General features: G+C 48.4%; 33 non-coding genes across 33 annotated transcripts; all 33 read left to right on the plus strand.

Annotated features, from left to right (window-relative positions):
- Window positions 1-312: 312 nt before the first annotated feature.
- LOC143871116 (5S ribosomal RNA) lies at window positions 313-431 on the plus strand. The gene has a single exon (XR_013245891.1). It is a non-coding gene; the product is annotated as a 5S ribosomal RNA (ribosomal RNA).
- Window positions 432-1028: 597 nt separating this feature from the next.
- On the plus strand, window positions 1029-1147 carry LOC143871117 (5S ribosomal RNA). The gene has a single exon (XR_013245892.1). It is a non-coding gene; the product is annotated as a 5S ribosomal RNA (ribosomal RNA).
- A 597-nt stretch (window positions 1148-1744) lies between these two features.
- On the plus strand, window positions 1745-1863 carry LOC143873850 (5S ribosomal RNA). The gene has a single exon (XR_013248547.1). It is a non-coding gene; the product is annotated as a 5S ribosomal RNA (ribosomal RNA).
- A 597-nt stretch (window positions 1864-2460) lies between these two features.
- On the plus strand, window positions 2461-2579 carry LOC143871118 (5S ribosomal RNA). The gene has a single exon (XR_013245893.1). It is a non-coding gene; the product is annotated as a 5S ribosomal RNA (ribosomal RNA).
- A 540-nt stretch (window positions 2580-3119) lies between these two features.
- Window positions 3120-3238, plus strand: LOC143871119 (5S ribosomal RNA). Its single transcript, XR_013245894.1, has one exon. It is a non-coding gene; the product is annotated as a 5S ribosomal RNA (ribosomal RNA).
- Window positions 3239-3835: 597 nt separating this feature from the next.
- Window positions 3836-3954, plus strand: LOC143871121 (5S ribosomal RNA). Its single transcript, XR_013245896.1, has one exon. It is a non-coding gene; the product is annotated as a 5S ribosomal RNA (ribosomal RNA).
- A 597-nt stretch (window positions 3955-4551) lies between these two features.
- On the plus strand, window positions 4552-4670 carry LOC143871122 (5S ribosomal RNA). Its single transcript, XR_013245897.1, has one exon. It is a non-coding gene; the product is annotated as a 5S ribosomal RNA (ribosomal RNA).
- A 597-nt stretch (window positions 4671-5267) lies between these two features.
- LOC143871123 (5S ribosomal RNA) lies at window positions 5268-5386 on the plus strand. Its single transcript, XR_013245898.1, has one exon. It is a non-coding gene; the product is annotated as a 5S ribosomal RNA (ribosomal RNA).
- Window positions 5387-5983: 597 nt separating this feature from the next.
- Window positions 5984-6102, plus strand: LOC143871124 (5S ribosomal RNA). The gene has a single exon (XR_013245899.1). It is a non-coding gene; the product is annotated as a 5S ribosomal RNA (ribosomal RNA).
- A 597-nt stretch (window positions 6103-6699) lies between these two features.
- LOC143871125 (5S ribosomal RNA) lies at window positions 6700-6818 on the plus strand. The gene has a single exon (XR_013245900.1). It is a non-coding gene; the product is annotated as a 5S ribosomal RNA (ribosomal RNA).
- A 597-nt stretch (window positions 6819-7415) lies between these two features.
- On the plus strand, window positions 7416-7534 carry LOC143871126 (5S ribosomal RNA). Its single transcript, XR_013245901.1, has one exon. It is a non-coding gene; the product is annotated as a 5S ribosomal RNA (ribosomal RNA).
- Window positions 7535-8131: 597 nt separating this feature from the next.
- Window positions 8132-8250, plus strand: LOC143873252 (5S ribosomal RNA). Its single transcript, XR_013247972.1, has one exon. It is a non-coding gene; the product is annotated as a 5S ribosomal RNA (ribosomal RNA).
- A 597-nt stretch (window positions 8251-8847) lies between these two features.
- Window positions 8848-8966, plus strand: LOC143873853 (5S ribosomal RNA). The gene has a single exon (XR_013248549.1). It is a non-coding gene; the product is annotated as a 5S ribosomal RNA (ribosomal RNA).
- Window positions 8967-9563: 597 nt separating this feature from the next.
- On the plus strand, window positions 9564-9682 carry LOC143873253 (5S ribosomal RNA). The gene has a single exon (XR_013247973.1). It is a non-coding gene; the product is annotated as a 5S ribosomal RNA (ribosomal RNA).
- Window positions 9683-10279: 597 nt separating this feature from the next.
- On the plus strand, window positions 10280-10398 carry LOC143873854 (5S ribosomal RNA). Its single transcript, XR_013248550.1, has one exon. It is a non-coding gene; the product is annotated as a 5S ribosomal RNA (ribosomal RNA).
- A 597-nt stretch (window positions 10399-10995) lies between these two features.
- Window positions 10996-11114, plus strand: LOC143871127 (5S ribosomal RNA). Its single transcript, XR_013245902.1, has one exon. It is a non-coding gene; the product is annotated as a 5S ribosomal RNA (ribosomal RNA).
- A 540-nt stretch (window positions 11115-11654) lies between these two features.
- Window positions 11655-11773, plus strand: LOC143871128 (5S ribosomal RNA). The gene has a single exon (XR_013245903.1). It is a non-coding gene; the product is annotated as a 5S ribosomal RNA (ribosomal RNA).
- Window positions 11774-12370: 597 nt separating this feature from the next.
- Window positions 12371-12489, plus strand: LOC143871129 (5S ribosomal RNA). Its single transcript, XR_013245904.1, has one exon. It is a non-coding gene; the product is annotated as a 5S ribosomal RNA (ribosomal RNA).
- A 540-nt stretch (window positions 12490-13029) lies between these two features.
- Window positions 13030-13148, plus strand: LOC143871130 (5S ribosomal RNA). Its single transcript, XR_013245905.1, has one exon. It is a non-coding gene; the product is annotated as a 5S ribosomal RNA (ribosomal RNA).
- A 597-nt stretch (window positions 13149-13745) lies between these two features.
- On the plus strand, window positions 13746-13864 carry LOC143871133 (5S ribosomal RNA). Its single transcript, XR_013245907.1, has one exon. It is a non-coding gene; the product is annotated as a 5S ribosomal RNA (ribosomal RNA).
- A 597-nt stretch (window positions 13865-14461) lies between these two features.
- On the plus strand, window positions 14462-14580 carry LOC143871134 (5S ribosomal RNA). The gene has a single exon (XR_013245908.1). It is a non-coding gene; the product is annotated as a 5S ribosomal RNA (ribosomal RNA).
- Window positions 14581-15177: 597 nt separating this feature from the next.
- Window positions 15178-15296, plus strand: LOC143871135 (5S ribosomal RNA). The gene has a single exon (XR_013245909.1). It is a non-coding gene; the product is annotated as a 5S ribosomal RNA (ribosomal RNA).
- A 597-nt stretch (window positions 15297-15893) lies between these two features.
- On the plus strand, window positions 15894-16012 carry LOC143871136 (5S ribosomal RNA). Its single transcript, XR_013245910.1, has one exon. It is a non-coding gene; the product is annotated as a 5S ribosomal RNA (ribosomal RNA).
- A 597-nt stretch (window positions 16013-16609) lies between these two features.
- LOC143871137 (5S ribosomal RNA) lies at window positions 16610-16728 on the plus strand. The gene has a single exon (XR_013245911.1). It is a non-coding gene; the product is annotated as a 5S ribosomal RNA (ribosomal RNA).
- Window positions 16729-17325: 597 nt separating this feature from the next.
- Window positions 17326-17444, plus strand: LOC143871138 (5S ribosomal RNA). Its single transcript, XR_013245912.1, has one exon. It is a non-coding gene; the product is annotated as a 5S ribosomal RNA (ribosomal RNA).
- Window positions 17445-18041: 597 nt separating this feature from the next.
- On the plus strand, window positions 18042-18160 carry LOC143871139 (5S ribosomal RNA). The gene has a single exon (XR_013245913.1). It is a non-coding gene; the product is annotated as a 5S ribosomal RNA (ribosomal RNA).
- A 597-nt stretch (window positions 18161-18757) lies between these two features.
- LOC143871140 (5S ribosomal RNA) lies at window positions 18758-18876 on the plus strand. The gene has a single exon (XR_013245914.1). It is a non-coding gene; the product is annotated as a 5S ribosomal RNA (ribosomal RNA).
- A 597-nt stretch (window positions 18877-19473) lies between these two features.
- On the plus strand, window positions 19474-19592 carry LOC143871141 (5S ribosomal RNA). Its single transcript, XR_013245915.1, has one exon. It is a non-coding gene; the product is annotated as a 5S ribosomal RNA (ribosomal RNA).
- Window positions 19593-20189: 597 nt separating this feature from the next.
- Window positions 20190-20308, plus strand: LOC143871142 (5S ribosomal RNA). Its single transcript, XR_013245916.1, has one exon. It is a non-coding gene; the product is annotated as a 5S ribosomal RNA (ribosomal RNA).
- A 597-nt stretch (window positions 20309-20905) lies between these two features.
- Window positions 20906-21024, plus strand: LOC143871144 (5S ribosomal RNA). Its single transcript, XR_013245918.1, has one exon. It is a non-coding gene; the product is annotated as a 5S ribosomal RNA (ribosomal RNA).
- A 597-nt stretch (window positions 21025-21621) lies between these two features.
- Window positions 21622-21740, plus strand: LOC143871145 (5S ribosomal RNA). The gene has a single exon (XR_013245919.1). It is a non-coding gene; the product is annotated as a 5S ribosomal RNA (ribosomal RNA).
- A 597-nt stretch (window positions 21741-22337) lies between these two features.
- On the plus strand, window positions 22338-22456 carry LOC143871146 (5S ribosomal RNA). Its single transcript, XR_013245920.1, has one exon. It is a non-coding gene; the product is annotated as a 5S ribosomal RNA (ribosomal RNA).
- Window positions 22457-23053: 597 nt separating this feature from the next.
- LOC143871147 (5S ribosomal RNA) lies at window positions 23054-23172 on the plus strand. Its single transcript, XR_013245921.1, has one exon. It is a non-coding gene; the product is annotated as a 5S ribosomal RNA (ribosomal RNA).
- The last annotated feature ends 9 nt before the right edge of the window (window positions 23173-23181 follow it).

Here is a 23181-nt window from a genome sequence, read left to right on the forward strand (position 1 = left end):
ACTAGTGGATGCGAGTCATGAATCCGGTCGGAAGATGTTTACTGGCCGTGAGCTACCCTTGGTGCACAAATATCGTTCTGACGATAACTTTTGATCCGCCCGTCAGATCGTGGCGATTCTTATATTGATTCGGGGGTACTCGGGAAGATTCATCGCGCGATGACATTCCTGGCGGTCATCCGGCTTCCCGACATGCTCGGATCGTCCATCCGGTGTCATCTAGCAGGATTTTTTCGCACTTTCATTTAAACGGACTTCGTACGACAATGCGAGTGGAAACTCTTTATTACTTTGACAATGGAGTGGCATGCTGGGTGCGATCATACCAGCACAAATGCACTGGATCCCATCAGAACTCCGAAGTTAAGCGTGCTTGGGCGAGAGTAGTACTAGGATGGGTGACCTCCTGGGAAGTCCTCGTGTTGCACCCCTGTCACTTTTTTCGGCTATCTACCACTTTTTTCGAACAATCTTTCGGTTCTGGAACATCGATGCGAACTGAAACGCACGTTTAGTGCGTCGCCTCATACGTTTCGGTTCGGATCTTTTTATTTTCTTCCGGATGGTGAATTCAAAGACGTCCGGTCTTTATTATGGCGGGCTGATAATGTCGTTTGATTCGATAAACGGAATTCGTTCTGACATTTCATTTGCGGTCAAATTATAGCGGGGGTTTGTTTAGATTCAGTGACGTACAGGCTATAGCGGATGAGTGTACTAGTGGATGCGAGTCATGAATCCGGTCGGAAGGTGTTTACTGGCCGTGAGCTACCCTTGGTGCACAAATATCGTTCCGACGATAACTTTTGATCCGCCCGTCAGATCGTAGCGATTCTTATATTGATTCGGGGGTACTCGGGAAGATTAATCGCGCGATGACAGCCCTGGCGGTCATCCGGCTTCCCGACATGCTCGGATCGTCCATCCGGTGTCATCTAGCAGGATTTTTTCGCACTTTCATTTAAACGGACTTCGTACGACAATGCGAGTGGAAACTCTTTATTACTTTGACAATGGAGAGGCATGCTGGGTGCGATCATACCAGCACAAATGCACTGGATCCCATCAGAACTCCGAAGTTAAGCGTGCTTGGGCGAGAGTAGTACTAGGATGGGTGACCTCCTGGGAAGTCCTCGTGTTGCACCCCTGTCACTTTTTTCGGCTATCTACCACTTTTTTCGAACAATCTTTCGGTTCTGGAACATCGATGCGAACTGAAACGCACGTTTAGTGCGTCGCCTCCTACGTTTCGGTTCGGATCTTTTTATTTTCTTCCGGATGGTGAATTCAAAGACGTCCGGTCTTTATTATGGCGAGGTGATAGTGTCGTTTGATTCGATAAACGGAATTCGTTCTGACATTTCATTTGCGGTCAAATTATAGCGGGGGTTTGTTTAGATTCAGTGACGTACAGGCTATAGCGGATGAGTGTACTAGTGGATGCGAGTCATGAATCCGGTCGGAAGGTGTTTACTGGCCGTGAGCTACCCTTGGTGCACAAATATCGTTCCGACGATAACTTTTGATCCGCCCGTCAGATCGTGGCGATTCTTATATTGATTCGGGGGTACTCGGGAAGATCCATCGCGCGATGACAGCCATGGCAGTCATCCGGCTTCCCGACATGCTCGGATCGTCCATCCGGTGTCATCTAGCAGGATTTTTTCGCACTTTCATTTAAACGGACTTCGTACGACAATGCGAGTGGAAACTTTTTATTACTTTGACAATGGAGAGGCATGCTGGGTGCGATCATACCAGCAAAAATGCACTGGATCCCATCAGAACTCCGAAGTTAAGCGTGCTTGGGCGAGAGTAGTACTAGGATGGGTGACCTCCTGGGAAGTCCTCGTGTTGCACCCCTGTCACTTTTTTCGGCTATCTACCACTTTTTTCGAACAATCTTTCGGTTCTGGAACATCGATGCGAACTGAAACGCACGTTTAGTGCGTCGCCTCCTACGTTTCGGTTCGGATCTTTTTATTTTCTTCCGGATGGTGAATTCAAAGACGTCCGGTCTTTATTATGGCGGGGTGATAGTGTCGTTTGATTCGATAAACGGAATTCGTTCTGACATTTCATTTGCAGTCAAATTATAGCGGGGGTTTGTTTAGATTCACTGACGTACAGGCTATAGCGGATGAGTGTACTAGTGGATGCGAGTCATGAATCCGGTCGGAAGGTGTTTACTGGCCGTGAGCTACCCTTGGTGCACAAATATCGTTCCGACGAGAACTTTTGATCCGCCCGTCAGATCGTGGCGATTCTTATATTGATTCGGGGGTACTCGGGAAGATTAATCGCGCGATGACAGCCCTGGCGGTCATCCGGCTTCCCGACATGCTCGGATCGTCCATCCGGTGTCATCTAGCAGGATTTTTTCGCACTTTCATTTAAACGGACTTCGTACGACAATGCGAGTGGAAACTCTTTATTACTTTGACAATGGAGAGGCATGCTGGGTGCGATCATACCAGCACAAATGCACTGGATCCCATCAGAACTCCGAAGTTAAGCGTGCTTGGGCGAGAGTAGTACTAGGATGGGTGACCTCCTGGGAAGTCCTCGTGTTGCACCCCTCGATGCGAACTGAAACGCACGTTTAGTGCGTCGCCTCCTACGTTTCGGTTCGGATCTTTTTATTTTCTTCCGGATGGTGAATTCAAAGACGTCCGGTCTTTATTATGGCGGGGTGATAGTGTCGTTTGATTCGATAAACGGAATTCGTTCTGACATTTCATTTGCAGTCAAATTATAGCGGGGGTTTGTTTAGATTCAGTGACGTACAGGCTATAGCGGATGAGTGTACTAGTGGATGCGAGTCATGAATCCGGTCGGAAGGTGTTTACTGGCCGTGAGCTACCCTTGGTGCACAAATATCGTTCCGACGATAACTTTTGATCCGCCCGTCAGATCGTGGCGGTTCTTATATTGATTCGGGGGTACTCGGGAAGATTCATCGCGCGATGACAGCCCTGGCGGTCATCCTTCTTCCCGACATGCTCGGATCGTCCATCCGGTGTCATCTAGCAGGATTTTTTCGCACTTTCATTTAAACGGACTTCGTACGACAATGCGAGTGGAAACTCTTTATTACTTTGACAATGGAGTGGCATGCTGGGTGCGATCATACCAGCACAAATGCACTGGATCCCATCAGAACTCCGAAGTTAAGCGTGCTTGGGCGAGAGTAGTACTAGGATGGGTGACCTCCTGGGAAGTCCTCGTGTTGCACCCCTGTCACTTTTTTCGGCTATCTACCACTTTTTTCGAACAATCTTTCGGTTCTGGAACATCGATGCGAACTGAAACGCACGTTTAGTGCGTCGCCTCCTACGTTTCGGTTCGGATCTTTTTATTTTCTTCCGGATGGTGAATTCAAACACGTCCGGTCTTTATTATGGCGGGGTGATAGTGTCGTTTGATTCGATAAACGGAATTCGTTCTGACATTTCATTTGCGGTCAAATTATAGCGGGGGTTTGTTTAGATTCAGTGACGTACAGGCTATAGCGGATGAGTGTACTAGTGGATGCGAGTCATGAATCCGGTCGGAAGGTGTTTACTGGCCGTGAGCTACCCTTGGTGCACAAATATCGTTCCGACGATAACTTTTGATCCGCCCGTCAGATCGTGGCGGTTCTTATATTGATTCGGGGGTACTCGGGAAGATTCATCGCGCGATGACAGCCCTGGCGGTCATCCGGCTTCCCGACATGCTCGGATCGTCCATCCGGTGTCATCTAGCAGGATTTTTTCGCACTTTCATTTAAACGGACTTCGTACGACAATGCGAGTGGAAACTCTTTATTACTTTGACAATGGAGAGGCATGCTGGGTGCGATCATACCAGCACAAATGCACTGGATCCCATCAGAACTCCGAAGTTAAGCGTGCTTGGGCGAGAGTAGTACTAGGATGGGTGACCTCCTGGGAAGTCCTCGTGTTGCACCCCTGTCACTTTTTTCGGCTATCTACCACTTTTTTCGAACAATCTTTCGGTTCTGGAACATCGATGCGAACTGAAACGCACGTTTAGTGCGTCGCCTCCTACGTTTCGGTTCGGATCTTTTTATTTTCTTCCGGATGGTGAATTCAAACACGTCCGGTCTTTATTATGGCGGGGTGATAGTGTCGTTTGATTCGATAAACGGAATTCGTTCTGACATTTCATTTGCGGTCAAATTATAGCGGGGGTTTGTTTAGATTCAGTGACGTACAGGCTATAGCGGATGAGTGTACTAGTGGATGCGAGTCATGAATCCGGTCGGAAGGTGTTTACTGGCCGTGAGCTACCCTTGGTGCACAAATATCGTTCCGACGATAACTTTTGATCCGCCCGTCAGATCGTGGCGGTTCTTATATTGATTCGGGGGTACTCGGGAAGATTCATCGCGCGATGACAGCCCTGGCGGTCATCCTTCTTCCCGACATGCTCGGATCGTCCATCCGGTGTCATCTAGCAGGATTTTTTCGCACTTTCATTTAAACGGACTTCGTACGACAATGCGAGTGGAAACTCTTTATTACTTTGACAATGGAGTGGCATGCTGGGTGCGATCATACCAGCACAAATGCACTGGATCCCATCAGAACTCCGAAGTTAAGCGTGCTTGGGCGAGAGTAGTACTAGGATGGGTGACCTCCTGGGAAGTCCTCGTGTTGCACCCCTGTCACTTTTTTCGGCTATCTACCACTTTTTTCGAACAATCTTTCGGTTCTGGAACATCGATGCGAACTGAAACGCACGTTTAGTGCGTCGCCTCCTACGTTTCGGTTCGGATCTTTTTATTTTCTTCCGGATGGTGAATTCAAACACGTCCGGTCTTTATTATGGCGGGGTGATAGTGTCGTTTGATTCGATAAACGGAATTCGTTCTGACATTTCATTTGCGGTCAAATTATAGCGGGGGTTTGTTTAGATTCAGTGACGTACAGGCTATAGCGGATGAGTGTACTAGTGGATGCGAGTCATGAATCCGGTCGGAAGGTGTTTACTGGCCGTGAGCTACCCTTGGTGCACAAATATCGTTCCGACGATAACTTTTGATCCGCCCGTCAGATCGTGGCGGTTCTTATATTGATTCGGGGGTACTCGGGAAGATTCATCGCGCGATGACAGCCCTGGCGGTCATCCGGCTTCCCGACATGCTCGGATCGTCCATCCGGTGTCATCTAGCAGGATTTTTTCGCACTTTCATTTAAACGGACTTCGTACGACAATGCGAGTGGAAACTCTTTATTACTTTGACAATGGAGAGGCATGCTGGGTGCGATCATACCAGCACAAATGCACTGGATCCCATCAGAACTCCGAAGTTAAGCGTGCTTGGGCGAGAGTAGTACTAGGATGGGTGACCTCCTGGGAAGTCCTCGTGTTGCACCCCTGTCACTTTTTTCGGCTATCTACCACTTTTTTCGAACAATCTTTCGGTTCTGGAACATCGATGCGAACTGAAACGCACGTTTAGTGCGTCGCCTCCTACGTTTCGGTTCGGATCTTTTTATTTTCTTCCGGATGGTGAATTCAAAGACGTCCGGTCTTTATTATGGCGGGGTGATAGTGTCGTTTGATTCGATAAACGGAATTCGTTCTGACATTTCATTTGCAGTCAAATTATAGCGGGGGTTTGTTTAGATTCAGTGACGTACAGGCTATAGCGGATGAGTGTACTAGTGGATGCGAGTCATGAATCCGGTCGGAAGGTGTTTACTGGCCGTGAGCTACCCTTGGTGCACAAATATCGTTCCGACGATAACTTTTGATCCGCCCGTCAGATCGTCGTGATTCTTATATTGATTCGGGGGTACTCGGGAAGATCCGTCGCGCGATGACAGCCCTGGCGGTCATCCGGCTTCCCGACATGCTCGGATCGTCCATCCGGTGTCATCTAGCAGGATTTTTTCGCACTTTCATTTAAACGGACTTCGTACGACAATGCGAGTGGAAACTCTTTATTACTTTGACAATGGAGTGGCATGCTGGGTGCGATCATACCAGCACAAATGCACTGGATCCCATCAGAACTCCGAAGTTAAGCGTGCTTGGGCGAGAGTAGTACTAGGATGGGTGACCTCCTGGGAAGTCCTCGTGTTGCACCCCTGTCACTTTTTTCGGCTATCTACCACTTTTTTCGAACAATCTTTCGGTTCTGGAACATCGATGCGAACTGAAACGCACGTTTAGTGCGTCGCCTCCTACGTTTCGGTTCGGATCTTTTTATTTTCTTCCGGATGGTGAATTCAAACACGTCCGGTCTTTATTATGGCGGGGTGATAGTGTCGTTTGATTCGATAAACGGAATTCGTTCTGACATTTCATTTGCGGTCAAATTATAGCGGGGGTTTGTTTAGATTCAGTGACGTACAGGCTATAGCGGATGAGTGTACTAGTGGATGCGAGTCATGAATCCGGTCGGAAGGTGTTTACTGGCCGTGAGCTACCCTTGGTGCACAAATATCGTTCCGACGATAACTTTTGATCCGCCCGTCAGATCGTGGCGGTTCTTATATTGATTCGGGGGTACTCGGGAAGATTCATCGCGCGATGACAGCCCTGGCGGTCATCCTTCTTCCCGACATGCTCGGATCGTCCATCCGGTGTCATCTAGCAGGATTTTTTCGCACTTTCATTTAAACGGACTTCGTACGACAATGCGAGTGGAAACTCTTTATTACTTTGACAATGGAGTGGCATGCTGGGTGCGATCATACCAGCACAAATGCACTGGATCCCATCAGAACTCCGAAGTTAAGCGTGCTTGGGCGAGAGTAGTACTAGGATGGGTGACCTCCTGGGAAGTCCTCGTGTTGCACCCCTGTCACTTTTTTCGGCTATCTACCACTTTTTTCGAACAATCTTTCGGTTCTGGAACATCGATGCGAACTGAAACGCACGTTTAGTGCGTCGCCTCCTACGTTTCGGTTCGGATCTTTTTATTTTCTTCCGGATGGTGAATTCAAACACGTCCGGTCTTTATTATGGCGGGGTGATAGTGTCGTTTGATTCGATAAACGGAATTCGTTCTGACATTTCATTTGCGGTCAAATTATAGCGGGGGTTTGTTTAGATTCAGTGACGTACAGGCTATAGCGGATGAGTGTACTAGTGGATGCGAGTCATGAATCCGGTCGGAAGGTGTTTACTGGCCGTGAGCTACCCTTGGTGCACAAATATCGTTCCGACGATAACTTTTGATCCGCCCGTCAGATCGTGGCGGTTCTTATATTGATTCGGGGGTACTCGGGAAGATTCATCGCGCGATGACAGCCCTGGCGGTCATCCGGCTTCCCGACATGCTCGGATCGTCCATCCGGTGTCATCTAGCAGGATTTTTTCGCACTTTCATTTAAACGGACTTCGTACGACAATGCGAGTGGAAACTCTTTATTACTTTGACAATGGAGAGGCATGCTGGGTGCGATCATACCAGCACAAATGCACTGGATCCCATCAGAACTCCGAAGTTAAGCGTGCTTGGGCGAGAGTAGTACTAGGATGGGTGACCTCCTGGGAAGTCCTCGTGTTGCACCCCTGTCACTTTTTTCGGCTATCTACCACTTTTTTCGAACAATCTTTCGGTTCTGGAACATCGATGCGAACTGAAACGCACGTTTAGTGCGACGCCTCCTACGTTTCGGTTCGGATCTTTTTATTTTCTTCCGGATGGTGAATTCAAAGACGTCCGGTCTTTATTATGGCGGGGTGATAGTGTCGTTTGATTCGATAAACGGAATTCGTTCTGACATTTCATTTGCGGTCAAATTATAGCGGGGGTTTGTTTAGATTCAGTGACGTACAGGCTATAGCGGATGAGTGTACTAGTGGATGCGAGTCATGAATCCGGTCGGAAGATGTTTACTGGCCGTGAGCTACCCTTGGTGCACAAATATCGTTCTGACGATAACTTTTGATCCGCCCGTCAGATCGTGGCGATTCTTATATTGATTCGGGGGTACTCGGGAAGATTCATCGCGCGATGACATTCCTGGCGGTCATCCGGCTTCCAGACATGCTCGGATCGTCCATCCGGTGTCATCTAGCAGGATTTTTTCGCACTTTCATTTAAACGGACTTCGTACGACAATGCGAGTGGAAACGCTTTATTACTTTGACAATGGAGAGGCATGCTGGGTGCGATCATACCAGCACAAATCCACTGGATCCCATCAGAACTCCGAAGTTAAGCGTGCTTGGGCGAGAGTAGTACTAGGATGGGTGACCTCCTGGGAAGTCCTCGTGTTGCACCCCTGTCACTTTTTTCGGCTATCTACCACTTTTTTCGAACAATCTTTCGGTTCTGGAACATCGATGCGAACTGAAACGCACGTTTAGTGCGTCGCCTCCTACGTTTCGGTTCGGATCTTTTTATTTTCTTCCGGATGGTGAATTCAAAGACGTCCGGTCTTTATTATGGCGAGGTGATAGTGTCGTTTGATTCGATAAACGGAATTCGTTCTGACATTTCATTTGCGGTCAAATTATAGCGGGGGTTTGTTTAGATTCAGTGACGTACAGGCTATAGCGGATGAGTGTACTAGTGGATGCGAGTCATGAATCCGGTCGGAAGGTGTTTACTGGCCGTGAGCTACCCTTGGTGCACAAATATCGTTCTGACGATAACTTTTGATCCGCCCGTCAGATCGTGGCGATTCTTATATTGATTCGGGGGTACTCGGGAAGATCCATCGCGCGATGACAGCCATGGCAGTCATCCGGCTTCCCGACATGCTCGGATCGTCCATCCGGTGTCATCTAGCAGGATTTTTTCGCACTTTCATTTAAACGGACTTCGTACGACAATGCGAGTGGAAACTCTTTATTACTTTGACAATGGAGAGGCATGCTGGGTGCGATCATACCAGCAAAAATGCACTGGATCCCATCAGAACTCCGAAGTTAAGCGTGCTTGGGCGAGAGTAGTACTAGGATGGGTGACCTCCTGGGAAGTCCTCGTGTTGCACCCCTGTCACTTTTTTCGGCTATCTACCACTTTTTTCGAACAATCTTTCGGTTCTGGAACATCGATGCGAACTGAAACGCACGTTTAGTGCGTCGCCTCTTACGTTTCGGTTCGGATCTTTTTATTTTCTTCCGGATGGTGAATTCAAAGACGTCCGGTCTTTATTATGGCGGGGTGATAGTGTCGTTTGATTCGATAAACGGAATTCGTTCTGACATTTCATTTGCGGTCAAATTATAGCGGGGGTTTGTTTAGATTCAGTGACGTACAGGCTATAGCGGATGAGTGTACTAGTGGATGCGAGTCATGAATCCGGTCGGAAGATGTTTACTGGCCGTGAGCTACCCTTGGTGCACAAATATCGTTCTGACGATAACTTTTGATCCGCCCGTCAGATCGTGGCGATTCTTATATTGATTCGGGGGTACTCGGGAAGATTCATCGCGCGATGACATTCCTGGCGGTCATCCGGCTTCCAGACATGCTCGGATCGTCCATCCGGTGTCATCTAGCAGGATTTTTTCGCACTTTCATTTAAACGGACTTCGTACGACAATGCGAGTGGAAACGCTTTATTACTTTGACAATGGAGAGGCATGCTGGGTGCGATCATACCAGCACAAATCCACTGGATCCCATCAGAACTCCGAAGTTAAGCGTGCTTGGGCGAGAGTAGTACTAGGATGGGTGACCTCCTGGGAAGTCCTCGTGTTGCACCCCTGTCACTTTTTTCGGCTATCTACCACTTTTTTCGAACAATCTTTCGGTTCTGGAACATCGATGCGAACTGAAACGCACGTTTAGTGCGTCGCCTCCTACGTTTCGGTTCGGATCTTTTTATTTTCTTCCGGATGGTGAATTCAAAGACGTCCGGTCTTTATTATGGCGAGGTGATAGTGTCGTTTGATTCGATAAACGGAATTCGTTCTGACATTTCATTTGCGGTCAAATTATAGCGGGGGTTTGTTTAGATTCAGTGACGTACAGGCTATAGCGGATGAGTGTACTAGTGGATGCGAGTCATGAATCCGGTCGGAAGGTGTTTACTGGCCGTGAGCTACCCTTGGTGCACAAATATCGTTCCGACGATAACTTTTGATCCGCCCGTCAGATCGTGGCGATTCTTATATTGATTCGGGGGTACTCGGGAAGATCCATCGCGCGATGACAGCCATGGCAGTCATCCGGCTTCCCGACATGCTCGGATCGTCCATCCGGTGTCATCTAGCAGGATTTTTTCGCACTTTCATTTAAACGGACTTCGTACGACAATGCGAGTGGAAACTCTTTATTACTTTGACAATGGAGAGGCATGCTGGGTGCGATCATACCAGCAAAAATGCACTGGATCCCATCAGAACTCCGAAGTTAAGCGTGCTTGGGCGAGAGTAGTACTAGGATGGGTGACCTCCTGGGAAGTCCTCGTGTTGCACCCCTGTCACTTTTTTCGGCTATCTACCACTTTTTTCGAACAATCTTTCGGTTCTGGAACATCGATGCGAACTGAAACGCACGTTTAGTGCGTCGCCTCCTACGTTTCGGTTCGGATCTTTTTATTTTCTTCCGGATGGTGAATTCAAAGACGTCCGGTCTTTATTATGGCGGGGTGATAGTGTCGTTTGATTCGATAAACGGAATTCGTTCTGACATTTCATTTGCAGTCAAATTATAGCGGGGGTTTGTTTAGATTCACTGACGTACAGGCTATAGCGGATGAGTGTACTAGTGGATGCGAGTCATGAATCCGGTCGGAAGGTGTTTACTGGCCGTGAGCTACCCTTGGTGCACAAATATCGTTCCGACGAGAACTTTTGATCCGCCCGTCAGATCGTGGCGATTCTTATATTGATTCGGGGGTACTCGGGAAGATTAATCGCGCGATGACAGCCCTGGCGGTCATCCGGCTTCCCGACATGCTCGGATCGTCCATCCGGTGTCATCTAGCAGGATTTTTTCGCACTTTCATTTAAACGGACTTCGTACGACAATGCGAGTGGAAACTCTTTATTACTTTGACAATGGAGAGGCATGCTGGGTGCGATCATACCAGCACAAATGCACTGGATCCCATCAGAACTCCGAAGTTAAGCGTGCTTGGGCGAGAGTAGTACTAGGATGGGTGACCTCCTGGGAAGTCCTCGTGTTGCACCCCTCGATGCGAACTGAAACGCACGTTTAGTGCGTCGCCTCCTACGTTTCGGTTCGGATCTTTTTATTTTCTTCCGGATGGTGAATTCAAAGACGTCCGGTCTTTATTATGGCGGGGTGATAGTGTCGTTTGATTCGATAAACGGAATTCGTTCTGACATTTCATTTGCAGTCAAATTATAGCGGGGGTTTGTTTAGATTCAGTGACGTACAGGCTATAGCGGATGAGTGTACTAGTGGATGCGAGTCATGAATCCGGTCGGAAGGTGTTTACTGGCCGTGAGCTACCCTTGGTGCACAAATATCGTTCCGACGATAACTTTTGATCCGCCCGTCAGATCGTCGTGATTCTTATATTGATTCGTGGGTACTCGGGAAGATCCATCGCGCGATGACAGCCCTGGCGGTCATCCGGCTTCCCGACATGCTCGGATCGTCCATCCGGTGTCATCTAGCAGGATTTTTTCGCACTTTCATTTAAACGGACTTCGTACGACAATGCGAGTGGAAACTCTTTATTACTTTGACAATGGAGTGGCATGCTGGGTGCGATCATACCAGCACAAATGCACTGGATCCCATCAGAACTCCGAAGTTAAGCGTGCTTGGGCGAGAGTAGTACTAGGATGGGTGACCTCCTGGGAAGTCCTCGTGTTGCACCCCTGTCACTTTTTTCGGCTATCTACCACTTTTTTCGAACAATCTTTCGGTTCTGGAACATCGATGCGAACTGAAACGCACGTTTAGTGCGTCGCCTCATACGTTTCGGTTCGGATCTTTTTATTTTCTTCCGGATGGTGAATTCAAAGACGTCCGGTCTTTATTATGGCGGGCTGATAATGTCGTTTGATTCGATAAACGGAATTCGTTCTGACATTTCATTTGCGGTCAAATTATAGCGGGGGTTTGTTTAGATTCAGTGACGTACAGGCTATAGCGGATGAGTGTACTAGTGGATGCGAGTCATGAATCCGGTCGGAAGGTGTTTACTGGCCGTGAGCTACCCTTGGTGCACAAATATCGTTCCGACGATAACTTTTTATCCGCCCGTCAGATCGTAGCGATTCTTATATTGATTCGGGGGTACTCGGGAAGATTAATCGCGCGATGACAGCCCTGGCGGTCATCCGGCTTCCCGACATGCTCGGATCGTCCATCCGGTGTCATCTAGCAGGATTTTTTCGCACTTTCATTTAAACGGACTTCGTACGACAATGCGAGTGGAAACTCTTTATTACTTTGACAATGGAGAGGCATGCTGGGTGCGATCATACCAGCACAAATGCACTGGATCCCATCAGAACTCCGAAGTTAAGCGTGCTTGGGCGAGAGTAGTACTAGGATGGGTGACCTCCTGGGAAGTCCTCGTGTTGCACCCCTCGATGCGAACTGAAACGCACGTTTAGTGCGTCGCCTCCTACGTTTCGGTTCGGATCTTTTTATTTTCTTCCGGATGGTGAATTCAAAGACGTCCGGTCTTTATTATGGCGGGGTGATAGTGTCGTTTGATTCGATAAACGGAATTCGTTCTGACATTTCATTTGCAGTCAAATTATAGCGGGGGTTTGTTTAGATTCAGTGACGTACAGGCTATAGCGGATGAGTGTACTAGTGGATGCGAGTCATGAATCCGGTCGGAAGGTGTTTACTGGCCGTGAGCTACCCTTGGTGCACAAATATCGTTCCGACGATAACTTTTGATCCGCCCGTCAGATCGTCGTGATTCTTATATTGATTCGTGGGTACTCGGGAAGATCCATCGCGCGATGACAGCCCTGGCGGTCATCCGGCTTCCCGACATGCTCGGATCGTCCATCCGGTGTCATCTAGCAGGATTTTTTCGCACTTTCATTTAAACGGACTTCGTACGACAATGCGAGTGGAAACTCTTTACTACTTTGACAATGGAGTGGCATGCTGGGTGCGATCATACCAGCACAAATGCACTGGATCCCATCAGAACTCCGAAGTTAAGCGTGCTTGGGCGAGAGTAGTACTAGGATGGGTGACCTCCTGGGAAGTCCTCGTGTTGCACCCCTGTCACTTTTTTCGGCTATCTACCACTTTTTTCGAACAATCTTTCGGTTCTGGAACATCGATGCGAACTGAAACGCACGTTTAGTGCGTCGCCTCATACGTTTCGGTTCGGATCTTTTTATTTTCTTCCGGATGGTGAATTCAAAGACGTCCGGTCTTTATTATGGCGGGCTGATAATGTCGTTTGATTCGATAAACGGAATTCGTTCTGACATTTCATTTGCGGTCAAATTATAGCGGGGGTTTGTTTAGATTCAGTGACGTACAGGCTATAGCGGATGAGTGTACTAGTGGATGCGAGTCATGAATCCGGTCGGAAGGTGTTTACTGGCCGTGAGCTACCCTTGGTGCACAAATATCGTTCCGACGATAACTTTTGATCCGCCCGTCAGATCGTAGCGATTCTTATATTGATTCGGGGGTACTCGGGAAGATTAATCGCGCGATGACAGCCTTGGCGGTCATCCGGCTTCCCGACATGCTCGGATCGTCCATCCGGTGTCATCTAGCAGGATTTTTTCGCACTTTCATTTAAACGGACTTCGTACGACAATGCGAGTGGAAACTCTTTATTACTTTGACAATGGAGAGGCATGCTGGGTGCGATCATACCAGCACAAATGCACTGGATCCCATCAGAACTCCGAAGTTAAGCGTGCTTGGGCGAGAGTAGTACTAGGATGGGTGACCTCCTGGGAAGTCCTCGTGTTGCACCCCTGTCACTTTTTTCGGCTATCTACCACTTTTTTCGAACAATCTTTCGGTTCTGGAACATCGATGCGAACTGAAACGCACGTTTAGTGCGTCGCCTCCTACGTTTCGGTTCGGATCTTTTTATTTTCTTCCGGATGGTGAATTCAAAGACGTCCGGTCTTTATTATGGCGGGGTGATAGTGTCGTTTGATTCGATAAACGGAATTCGTTCTGACATTTCATTTGCAGTCAAATTATAGCGGGGGTTTGTTTAGATTCAGTGACGTACAGGCTATAGCGGATGAGTGTACTAGTGGATGCGAGTCATGAATCCGGTCGGAAGGTGTTTACTGGCCGTGAGCTACCCTTGGTGCACAAATATCGTTCCGACGATAACTTTTGATCCGCCCGTCAGATCGTCGTGATTCTTATATTGATTCGGGGGTACTCGGGAAGATCCATCGCGCGATGACAGCCCTGGCGGTCATCCGGCTTCCCGACATGCTCGGATCGTCCATCCGGTGTCATCTAGCAGGATTTTTTCGCACTTTCATTTAAACGGACTTCGTACGACAATGCGAGTGGAAACTCTTTATTACTTTGACAATGGAGTGGCATGCTGGGTGCGATCATACCAGCACAAATGCACTGGATCCCATCAGAACTCCGAAGTTAAGCGTGCTTGGGCGAGAGTAGTACTAGGATGGGTGACCTCCTGGGAAGTCCTCGTGTTGCACCCCTGTCACTTTTTTCGGCTATCTACCACTTTTTTCGAACAATCTTTCGGTTCTGGAACATCGATGCGAACTGAAACGCACGTTTAGTGCGTCGCCTCCTACGTTTCGGTTCGGATCTTTTTATTTTCTTCCGGATGGTGAATTCAAACACGTCCGGTCTTTATTATGGCGGGGTGATAGTGTCGTTTGATTCGATAAACGGAATTCGTTCTGACATTTCATTTGCGGTCAAATTATAGCGGGGGTTTGTTTAGATTCAGTGACGTACAGGCTATAGCGGATGAGTGTACTAGTGGATGCGAGTCATGAATCCGGTCGGAAGGTGTTTACTGGCCGTGAGCTACCCTTGGTGCACAAATATCGTTCCGACGATAACTTTTGATCCGCCCGTCAGATCGTGGCGGTTCTTATATTGATTCGGGGGTACTCGGGAAGATTCATCGCGCGATGACAGCCCTGGCGGTCATCCGGCTTCCCGACATGCTCGGATCGTCCATCCGGTGTCATCTAGCAGGATTTTTTCGCACTTTCATTTAAACGGACTTCGTACGACAATGCGAGTGGAAACTCTTTATTACTTTGACAATGGAGTGGCATGCTGGGTGCGATCATACCAGCACAAATGCACTGGATCCCATCAGAACTCCGAAGTTAAGCGTGCTTGGGCGAGAGTAGTACTAGGATGGGTGACCTCCTGGGAAGTCCTCGTGTTGCACCCCTGTCACTTTTTTCGGCTATCTACCACTTTTTTCGAACAATCTTTCGGTTCTGGAACATCGATGCGAACTGAAACGCACGTTTAGTGCGTCGCCTCCTACGTTTCGGTTCGGATCTTTTTATTTTCTTCCGGATGGTGAATTCAAACACGTCCGGTCTTTATTATGGCGGGGTGATAGTGTCGTTTGATTCGATAAACGGAATTCGTTCTGACATTTCATTTGCGGTCAAATTATAGCGGGGGTTTGTTTAGATTCAGTGACGTACAGGCTATAGCGGATGAGTGTACTAGTGGATGCGAGTCATGAATCCGGTCGGAAGGTGTTTACTGGCCGTGAGCTACCCTTGGTGCACAAATATCGTTCCGACGATAACTTTTGATCCGCCCGTCAGATCGTGGCGGTTCTTATATTGATTCGGGGGTACTCGGGAAGATTCATCGCGCGATGACAGCCCTGGCGGTCATCCGGCTTCCCGACATGCTCGGATCGTCCATCCGGTGTCATCTAGCAGGATTTTTTCGCACTTTCATTTAAACGGACTTCGTACGACAATGCGAGTGGAAACTCTTTATTACTTTGACAATTGAGAGGCATGCTGGGTGCGATCATACCAGCACAAATGCACTGGATCCCATCAGAACTCCGAAGTTAAGCGTGCTTGGGCGAGAGTAGTACTAGGATGGGTGACCTCCTGGGAAGTCCTCGTGTTGCACCCCTGTCACTTTTTTCGGCTATCAACCACTTTTTTCGAACAATCTTTCGGTTCTGGAACATCGATGCGAACTGAAACGCACGTTTAGTGCGTCGCCTCCTACGTTTCGGTTCGGATCTTTTTATTTTCTTCCGGATGGTGAATTCAAAGACGTCCGGTCTTTATTATGGCGGGGTGATAGTGTCGTTTGATTCGATAAACGGAATTCGTTCTGACATTTCATTTGCGGTCAAATTATAGCGGGGGTTTGTTTAGATTCAGTGACGTACAGGCTATAGCGGATGAGTGTACTAGTGGATGCGAGTCATGAATCCGGTCGGAAGGTGTTTACTGGCCGTGAGCTACCCTTGGTGCACAAATATCGTTCCGACGATAACTTTTGATCCGCCCGTCAGATCGTGGCGATTCTTATATTGATTCGGGGGTACTCGGGAAGATCCATCGCGCGATGACAGCCCTGGCGGTCATCCGGCTTCCCGACATGCTCGGATCGTCCATCCGGTGTCATCTAGCAGGATTTTTTCGCACTTTCATTTAAACGGACTTCGTACGACAATGCGAGTGGAAACTCTTTATTACTTTGACAATGGAGAGGCATGCTGGGTGCGATCATACCAGCACAAATGCACTGGATCCCATCAGAACTCCGAAGTTAAGCGTGCTTGGGCGAGAGTAGTACTAGGATGGGTGACCTCCTGGGAAGTCCTCGTGTTGCACCCCTGTCACTTTTTTCGGCTATCTACCACTTTTTTCGAACAATCTTTCGGTTCTGGAACATCGATGCGAACTGAAACGCACGTTTAGTGCGTCGCCTCCTACGTTTCGGTTCGGATCTTTTTATTTTCTTCCGGATGGTGAATTCAAAGACGTCCGGTCTTTATTATGGCGGGGTGATAGTGTCGTTTGATTCGATAAACGGAATTCGTTCTGACATTTCATTTGCAGTCAAATTATAGCGGGGGTTTGTTTAGATTCAGTGACGTACAGGCTATAGCGGATGAGTGTACTAGTGGATGCGAGTCATGAATCCGGTCGGAAGGTGTTTACTGGCCGTGAGCTACCCTTGGTGCACAAATATCGTTCCGACGATAACTTTTGATCCGCCCGTCAGATCGTCGTGATTCTTATATTGATTCGGGGGTACTCGGGAAGATCCATCGCGCGATGACAGCCCTGGCGGTCATCCGGCTTCCCGACATGCTCGGATCGTCCATCCGGTGTCATCTAGCAGGATTTTTTCGCACTTTCATTTAAACGGACTTCGTACGACAATGCGAGTGGAAACTCTTTATTACTTTGACAATGGAGTGGCATGCTGGGTGCGATCATACCAGCACAAATGCACTGGATCCCATCAGAACTCCGAAGTTAAGCGTGCTTGGGCGAGAGTAGTACTAGGATGGGTGACCTCCTGGGAAGTCCTCGTGTTGCACCCCTGTCACTTTTTTCGGCTATCTACCACTTTTTTCGAACAATCTTTCGGTTCTGGAACATCGATGCGAACTGAAACGCACGTTTAGTGCGTCGCCTCCTACGTTTCGGTTCGGATCTTTTTATTTTCTTCCGGATGGTGAATTCAAACACGTCCGGTCTTTATTATGGCGGGGTGATAGTGTCGTTTGATTCGATAAACGGAATTCGTTCTGACATTTCATTTGCGGTCAAATTATAGCGGGGGTTTGTTTAGATTCAGTGACGTACAGGCTATAGCGGATGAGTGTACTAGTGGATGCGAGTCATGAATCCGGTCGGAAGGTGTTTACTGGCCGTGAGCTACCCTTGGTGCACAAATATCGTTCCGACGATAACTTTTGATCCGCCCGTCAGATCGTGGCGGTTCTTATATTGATTCGGGGGTACTCGGGAAGATTCATCGCGCGATGACAGCCCTGGCGGTCATCCGGCTTCCCGACATGCTCGGATCGTCCATCCGGTGTCATCTAGCAGGATTTTTTCGCACTTTCATTTAAACGGACTTCGTACGACAATGCGAGTGGAAACTCTTTATTACTTTGACAATGGAGAGGCATGCTGGGTGCGATCATACCAGCACAAATGCACTGGATCCCATCAGAACTCCGAAGTTAAGCGTGCTTGGGCGAGAGTAGTACTAGGATGGGTGACCTCCTGGGAAGTCCTCGTGTTGCACCCCTGTCACTTTTTTCGGCTATCTACCACTTTTTTCGAACAATCTTTCGGTTCTGGAACATCGATGCGAACTGAAACGCACGTTTAGTGCGTCGCCTCCTACGTTTCGGTTCGGATCTTTTTATTTTCTTCCGGATGGTGAATTCAAAGACGTCCGGTCTTTATTATGGCGGGGTGATAGTGTCGTTTGATTCGATAAACGGAATTCGTTCTGACATTTCATTTGCGGTCAAATTATAGCGGGGGTTTGTTTAGATTCAGTGACGTACAGGCTATAGCGGATGAGTGTACTAGTGGATGCGAGTCATGAATCCGGTCGGAAGGTGTTTACTGGCCGTGAGCTACCCTTGGTGCACAAATATCGTTCCGACGATAACTTTTGATCCGCCCGTCAGATCGTGGCGATTCTTATATTGATTCGGGGGTACTCGGGAAGATCCATCGCGCGATGACCGCCCTGGCGGTCATCCGGCTTCCCGACATGCTCGGATCGTCCATCCGGTGTCATCTAGCAGGATTTTTTCGCACTTTCATTTAAACGGACTTCGTACGACAATGCGAGTGGAAACTCTTTATTACTTTGACAATGGAGAGGCATGCTGGGTGCGATCATACCAGCACAAATGCACTGGATCCCATCAGAACTCCGAAGTTAAGCGTGCTTGGGCGAGAGTAGTACTAGGATGGGTGACCTCCTGGGAAGTCCTCGTGTTGCACCCCTGTCACTTTTTTCGGCTATCAACCACTTTTTTCGAACAATCTTTCGGTTCTGGAACATCGATGCGAACTGAAACGCACGTTTAGTGCGTCGCCTCCTACGTTTCGGTTCGGATCTTTTTATTTTCTTCCGGATGGTGAATTCAAAGACGTCCGGTCTTTATTATGGCGGGGTGATAGTGTCGTTTGATTCGATAAACGGAATTCGTTCTGACATTTCATTTGCGGTCAAATTATAGCGGGGGTTTGTTTAGATTCAGTGACGTACAGGCTATAGCGGATGAGTGTACTAGTGGATGCGAGTCATGAATCCGGTCGGAAGGTGTTTACTGGCCGTGAGCTACCCTTGGTGCACAAATATCGTTCCGACGATAACTTTTGATCCGCCCGTCAGATCGTGGCGATTCTTATATTGATTCGGGGGTACTCGGGAAGATCCATCGCGCGATGACAGCCCTGGCGGTCATCCGGCTTCCCGACATGCTCGGATCGTCCATCCGGTGTCATCTAGCAGGATTTTTTCGCACTTTCATTTAAACGGACTTCGTACGACAATGCGAGTGGAAACTCTTTATTACTTTGACAATGGAGAGGCATGCTGGGTGCGATCATACCAGCACAAATGCACTGGATCCCATCAGAACTCCGAAGTTAAGCGTGCTTGGGCGAGAGTAGTACTAGGATGGGTGACCTCCTGGGAAGTCCTCGTGTTGCACCCCTGTCACTTTTTTCGGCTATCTACCACTTTTTTCGAACAATCTTTCGGTTCTGGAACATCGATGCGAACTGAAACGCACGTTTAGTGCGTCGCCTCCTACGTTTCGGTTCGGATCTTTTTATTTTCTTCCGGATGGTGAATTCAAAGACGTCCGGTCTTTATTATGGCGGGGTGATAGTGTCGTTTGATTCGATAAACGGAATTCGTTCTGACATTTCATTTGCAGTCAAATTATAGCGGGGGTTTGTTTAGATTCAGTGACGTACAGGCTATAGCGGATGAGTGTACTAGTGGATGCGAGTCATGAATCCGGTCGGAAGGTGTTTACTGGCCGTGAGCTACCCTTGGTGCACAAATATCGTTCCGACGATAACTTTTGATCCGCCCGTCAGATCGTCGTGATTCTTATATTAATTCGGGGGTACTCGGGAAGATCCATCGCGCGATGACAGCCCTGGCGGTCATCCGGCTTCCCGACATGCTCGGATCGTCCATCCGGTGTCATCTAGCAGGATTTTTTCGCACTTTCATTTAAACGGACTTCGTACGACAATGCGAGTGGAAACTCTTTATTACTTTGACAATGGAGTGGCATGCTGGGTGCGATCATACCAGCACAAATGCACTGGATCCCATCAGAACTCCGAAGTTAAGCGTGCTTGGGCGAGAGTAGTACTAGGATGGGTGACCTCCTGGGAAGTCCTCGTGTTGCACCCCTGTCACTTTTTTCGGCTATCTACCACTTTTTTCGAACAATCTTTCGGTTCTGGAACATCGATGCGAACTGAAACGCACGTTTAGTGCGTCGCCTCCTACGTTTCGGTTCGGATCTTTTTATTTTCTTCCGGATGGTGAATTCAAACACGTCCGGTCTTTATTATGGCGGGGTGATAGTGTCGTTTGATTCGATAAACGGAATTCGTTCTGACATTTCATTTGCGGTCAAATTATAGCGGGGGTTTGTTTAGATTCAGTGACGTACAGGCTATAGCGGATGAGTGTACTAGTGGATGCGAGTCATGAATCCGGTCGGAAGGTGTTTACTGGCCGTGAGCTACCCTTGGTGCACAAATATCGTTCCGACGATAACTTTTGATCCGCCCGTCAGATCGTGGCGGTTCTTATATTGATTCGGGGGTACTCGGGAAGATTCATCGCGCGATGACAGCCCTGGCGGTCATCCGGCTTCCCGACATGCTCGGATCGTCCATCCGGTGTCATCTAGCAGGATTTTTTCGCACTTTCATTTAAACGGACTTCGTACGACAATGCGAGTGGAAACTCTTTATTACTTTGACAATGGAGAGGCATGCTGGGTGCGATCATACCAGCACAAATGCACTGGATCCCATCAGAACTCCGAAGTTAAGCGTGCTTGGGCGAGAGTAGTACTAGGATGGGTGACCTCCTGGGAAGTCCTCGTGTTGCACCCCTGTCACTTTTTTCGGCTATCTACCACTTTTTTCGAACAATCTTTCGGTTCTGGAACATCGATGGGAACTGAAACGCACGTTTAGTGCGTCGCCTCCTACGTTTCGGTTCGGATCTTTTTATTTTCTTCCGGATGGTGAATTCAAAGACGTCCGGTCTTTATTATGGCGGGGTGATAGTGTCGTTTGATTCGATAAACGGAATTCGTTCTGACATTTCATTTGCGGTCAAATTATAGCGGGGGTTTGTTTAGATTCAGTGACGTACAGGCTATAGCGGATGAGTGTACTAGTGGATGCGAGTCATGAATCCGGTCGGAAGGTGTTTACTGGCCGTGAGCTACCCTTGGTGCACAAATATCGTTCCGACGATAACTTTTGATCCGCCCGTCAGATCGTGGCGATTCTTATATTGATTCGGGGGTACTCGGGAAGATCTATCGCGCGATGACAGCCCTGGCAGTCATCCGGCTTCCCGACATGCTCGGATCGTCCATCCGGTGTCATCTAGCAGGATTTTTTCGCACTTTCATTTAAACGGACTTCGTACGACAATGCGAGTGGAAACTCTTTATTACTTTGACAATTGAGAGGCATGCTGGGTGCGATCATACCAGCACAAATGCACTGGATCCCATCAGAACTCCGAAGTTAAGCGTGCTTGGGCGAGAGTAGTACTAGGATGGGTGACCTCCTGGGAAGTCCTCGTGTTGCACCCCTGTCACTTTTTTCGGCTATCTACCACTTTTTTCGAACAATCTTTCGGTTCTGGAACATCGATGGGAACTGAAACGCACGTTTAGTGCGTCGCCTCCTACGTTTCGGTTCGGATCTTTTTATTTTCTTCCGGATGGTGAATTCAAAGACGTCCGGTCTTTATTATGGCGGGGTGATAGTGTCGTTTGATTCGATAAACGGAATTCGTTCTGACATTTCATTTGCGGTCAAATTATAGCGGGGGTTTGTTTAGATTCAGTGACGTACAGGCTATAGCGGATGAGTGTACTAGTGGATGCGAGTCATGAATCCGGTCGGAAGGTGTTTACTGGCCGTGAGCTACCCTTGGTGCACAAATATCGTTCCGACGATAACTTTTGATCCGCCCGTCAGATCGTGGCGATTCTTATATTGATTCGGGGGTACTCGGGAAGATCTATCGCGCGATGACAGCCCTGGCAGTCATCCGGCTTCCCGACATGCTCGGATCGTCCATCCGGTGTCATCTAGCAGGATTTTTTCGCACTTTCATTTAAACGGACTTCGTACGACAATGCGAGTGGAAACTCTTTATTACTTTGACAATTGAGAGGCATGCTGGGTGCGATCATACCAGCACAAATGCACTGGATCCCATCAGAACTCCGAAGTTAAGCGTGCTTGGGCGAGAGTAGTACTAGGATGGGTGACCTCCTGGGAAGTCCTCGTGTTGCACCCCTGTCACTTTTTTCGGCTATCTACCACTTTTTTCGAACAATCTTTCGGTTCTGGAACATCGATGCGAACTGAAACGCACGTTTAGTGCGTCGCCTCCTACGTTTCGGTTCGGATCTTTTTATTTTCTTCCGGATGGTGAATTCAAAGACGTCCGGTCTTTATTATGGCGGGGTGATAGTGTCGTTTGATTCGATAAACGGAATTCGTTCTGACATTTCATTTGCAGTCAAATTATAGCGGGGGTTTGTTTAGATTCAGTGACGTACAGGCTATAGCGGATGAGTGTACTAGTGGATGCGAGTCATGAATCCGGTCGGAAGGTGTTTACTGGCCGTGAGCTACCCTTGGTGCACAAATATCGTTCCGACGATAACTTTTGATCCGCCCGTCAGATCGTAGCGATTCTTATATTGATTCGGGGGTACTCGGGAAGATTAATCGCGCGATGACAGCCCTGGCGGTCATCCGGCTTCCCGACATGCTCGGATCGTCCATCCGGTGTCATCTAGCAGGATTTTGTCGCACTTTCATTTAAACGGACTTCGTACGACAATGCGAGTGGAAACTCTTTATTACTTTGACAATGGAAAGGCATGCTGGGTGCGATCATACCAGCACAAATGCACTGGATCCCATCAGAACTCCGAAGTTAAGCGTGCTTGGGCGAGAGTAGTACTAGGATGGGTGACCTCCTGGGAAGTCCTCGTGTTGCACCCCTGTCACTTT

The sequence above is a fragment of the Tasmannia lanceolata genome, unplaced genomic scaffold (genome assembly GCF_043159265.1).
Source record: "Tasmannia lanceolata isolate RefF3 unplaced genomic scaffold, GAP_Taslan_0.1 ptg000003l, whole genome shotgun sequence".
NCBI lineage: Eukaryota > Viridiplantae > Streptophyta > Magnoliopsida > Canellales > Winteraceae > Tasmannia > Tasmannia lanceolata.